Source organism: Triticum dicoccoides, chromosome 4B (genome assembly GCF_002162155.2).
Source record: "Triticum dicoccoides isolate Atlit2015 ecotype Zavitan chromosome 4B, WEW_v2.0, whole genome shotgun sequence".
NCBI lineage: Eukaryota > Viridiplantae > Streptophyta > Magnoliopsida > Poales > Poaceae > Triticum > Triticum dicoccoides.
This window is the reverse complement of record NC_041387.1, coordinates 326843378-326847103: the sequence shown is the minus strand read 5'-3', so window position 1 is coordinate 326847103 and position 3726 is coordinate 326843378. Positions and strand designations below refer to the sequence as shown.

Sequence of the window (3726 nt, the reverse complement as noted above, 5' to 3'; positions counted from 1 at the left end):
CACCTATTCCCTTTCCCTTTCTAGTTTTTTTTCCTTTTCTGGAAAGCCCAGCCGTCCGCCTATTCCCTTTCCCCTTTCCATCCCCTCCACTGCAGCTGCCCTGCTGCCCCCTCCTCGGCGAGGCGCCTCACGAGCGCCGCGAGGTCAGCGCGGGAGCCGCGCCCGCACGAGCGCCGCGAGGGAGGTGGCAATACGGCAAGGCGCCGCACCCGCACGAGCGCCGTGAGATCAAAGTGCAGCAGCGGCCAATACGGCGAGGCGCAGCGACTGCACGGGCTCCGCGAGGTCCAGGGGCGGAAGCAGCCAATACGGCGAGCGGTGCCTGTCCGGCGACCATACGGCCTCCGCGGCGTGCTCGACCTTGCTCCTACGCCTCCTACCCGGGCTGGACCTCCCCCCGTGCGTCGTCCCCACCCGCATCACCAAGCTCCCCAACGGCGTCCGCGACTCGGCGTCGCCTCCGAGGATTTCCAGGTACTACCCACATCCCCCTCCCCTCTTCCTTCTGATGAGTCCATGGCTGACAGCGGCCACCGTCTCCGAGCTCACGAACACCCAGATTTGACAGGGAGCAGCACAGGGATGGCAATTTTGGCAGCTCTGCTCTGATGATGCCGTCAGAGCACAGCTTGCTCGTTTTCAGCATGAGGAAGAAGATGATTTGACAGGGAGCAGCACAGCTTGCTTGTTTTGTTTCTCTGTAGCAAGTTATTCTATAAATACTGAACACTATGCAAGGAAATCAGCAGCTGCCATTGTTCAAGAATGTACTAATTCTCTGAACATTGTTTTGTTTTTCTGTAGCAAATTATTTCTATGAATTCTGAACATTTGCAAAGAAATCAGTAGCTTTCATTGTTAAGAGAATGAGCTAATTCTCTGAATTTTTTTTTTGTTTTTAGCATGAGGAAGAAGATGATTTGACAGGGAGCAGCACAGCTTGCTTGTTTTGTTTCTCTGTAGCAAGTTATTCTATAAATACTGAACACTATGCAAGGAAATCAGCAGATGCCATTGTTAAAGAATGTACTAATTCTCTGAACATTGTTTTGTTTTTCTGTAGCAAATTATTGTATGAATTCTGAACATTTGCAAAGAAACTGTTGCTCCTTTGGATCGATGCCGGAGGCGGGACTGACTGACTCACCGCTGTTTCTTCATCCGCAACACGTTCAGATTAACACCGAGGCTCCCTGCCGTTCACAGCGTCTTCCCAAGTACAATACTACAACCAGGCAAGTAGCTCTTCTTGTATGTGGTGGTGAAGCAATGCCGGCTCCTTTTTTGGCCAAAACCTTCTTGCAAATGATTTAATAAATTATTTAATCCCATGGTTCATTATTCCGTTAAGTGTAATATGTCCATTCAAGCATTATCTTGTTCATGCTTTGTTTCAGCAGCGTTTTGTTTGTTTAAAAAAAGTCACACTAACAGTTTTTTCTTTTTCTAATTGGAACAACTTCTGAGGATCGAGGAGGAGCTGGGCGACGCTGCGGTGTACGCTGGCCTCAAGTTCGCCTGACTTCCGTCAAAGTGTAATCATGTTGTACACAGTACACTGTTCTCCATCGGCGTCGACTCCCAAGGTCTGGTCCGGTTCGGTCCGCCCCTTTCGATGCTTCCCATTCATCTGTTTAGCCTCAAAGATTTGCAATTTATTCGTTCGTTTCCAACCATCAGCAGCAGCTGGCATGACGAGCACTGCACAAGGTCCCTGCTGCCTGCTGACTGTCAATGGCTCCCTTCCCTGCTGCAGGTAGCATCTTCACTTATTCAGTTCAGACATGCAGAGCAAAAAATATGTGGCCAGCTGAATTCTAAATAACGACGTCAGTTCAGACATGTTAAGAGAATCAGCAGATTTCATTGTTAAGAGAATGAGTTAATTCTGTGAAAATCGTTTTGTTTTTCTGTAGCAAATTATTGTATGAATTCTAAACATTTGTGCAAAGATACTGTTGCTCTGAACATTATTCAAACAACAGAGATAGAGCACAGTCTCTATATACATGAGCATTAAGCTAGGAGAATTCTTAGCTAATCCTTGATGAGACATTGGTGTGCTGAATTATCTCTGTTACCCACCATAATTTATTTTTTTATATGAAATATGCATGCTTGTATGTGTTGTCCCATTTTTTAGTACTTGCGGTGTCATCTTCAATTTTTTTTCTCATAAATTATGATTTTGTTTAGTTATAAATTTTTAGGTTTCTAATCTGGTGCCTGCTGCTCCTTTTGACCATTTTTGCAGGTCGTAGTTGAAATAGACCCACAAGACAGAACTCAGCTCCGGATTAGTCCTTCCGAAGCTGAGTTATTTTACATCAGTTTACCCCCTTTTAGCAGCTGCCATTATTTTCGGTACTCCTTTCGAGCATTGTTCAAAGAAATCAGCAGCTGCCATTATTTTACATCAGTTTACCCCCTTTCAGCAGCTACCATTATTTTCTGGTACTCCTTTCGAGCATTGTTCAAAGAAATAAGCAGCTGTCATTATTTTTACATCAGTTTACCACCTCTTACTAGCAAGGAACAACTCATTTCTCTCGCTACTCCTAATTTTTTCTTGTGCTTTTCTGTAGGAGGAGAAATTCATTCTCAGATCACAAGAACCACAGAACAGCAAGGGTGATATTCAGGTTGACATATTTTCATAGACAATCTAACCTGTACAGGGATGAGTAAGAGATGAAAAACTTCAATTGAAAGCACCGCAAAGGTATCTAAGCAATGGTAACATCATTTGAAAAACATCCCCTTCCTTTCCCTGATTTACCGTAAGTTAATAACTTATAACGTAAATGTCAATAACTTACAGCATAAATATCTTTTTATAGGCAGTCTTTCACACTAAATCGACAACACAGGCCGTACAAGATACTTCCTTTTTTCGTACACTGTTCTTCGTGCTAGTATCAGGTTTAGTAAACATACACACAAGTAAAAATGCTCATCGTTTCTCTCTGCGCCCACCATGCAAAAAAAAATGACCCAAGAAGATAATTGCCTCCATTTCTTTTCCCATAGCATCCTATGCGCGTTGTAGCTCTCTGGTCCAGCCCACGACGCCTCGTTATGTCGCCTGTTGTTGGAGGACAGATAAAGGGAATTAGTCCCTTCTGCTTTCTATATAAGAAAATATGATAGCCATAAGAAATCCTATAAGATTAACACTGATAGCGTAACGCGAGTCGAGGCGGACGTCGTCGCGGTAGCGACGACGGACGCCGAGACGAGCACGTGACACCATTCCCACCCTGTCTTAGCGTATCGCGAGTCGAGGCGGACGTCATCGCGGTAGCGACGACGGGCGCCGAGACGAGCACGTGACACCACTTCCACCCTGTCTCAGCGTAACGTGAGTCGAGGCAGACGTCGTCGCGGTAGCGACGACGGACGCCGAGACGAGCACGTGACACCATTTCCACCCTGTCTCAGCGTAACGCGAGTCGAGGCGGACGTCGTCGCGGTAGCGACGACGGACGCCGAGACGAGCACGTGACACCATTTCCACCCTGTCATAGCGTAAGGCGAGTCGAGGCGAACGTCGTCGCGGTAGCGACGACGGACGCCGAGACGAGCACGTGACACCATTCCCACCATGCCTTAGCGTAACGTGAGTCGAGGCGGACGTCATCGCGGTAGCGACGACGGACGCCGAGACGAGCACGTGACACCATTCCCATCCTGTCTTAGCGTAACGGGAGTCGAGGCGGACTTCGT

At 47.2% G+C, this 3726-nt stretch overlaps 1 long non-coding RNA gene across 3 annotated transcripts; it reads left to right on the top strand.

Annotated features, from left to right (window-relative positions):
* The first annotated feature begins 211 nt into the window (after positions 1 to 211).
* LOC119293603 lies at positions 212 to 2710 on the top strand. Of its 3 annotated transcripts, XR_005143140.1 has the most exons (6): positions 212 to 474; positions 569 to 767; positions 1064 to 1586; positions 1684 to 1756; positions 2255 to 2454; positions 2586 to 2710. It is a non-coding gene; the product is annotated as an uncharacterized LOC119293603 (long non-coding RNA). The 3 variants fall into 3 exon arrangements; XR_005143138.1 differs by having other exon boundaries at positions 569 to 1586; XR_005143139.1 differs by having other exon boundaries at positions 569 to 1586; positions 1681 to 1756.
* The last annotated feature ends 1016 nt before the right edge of the window (positions 2711 to 3726 follow it).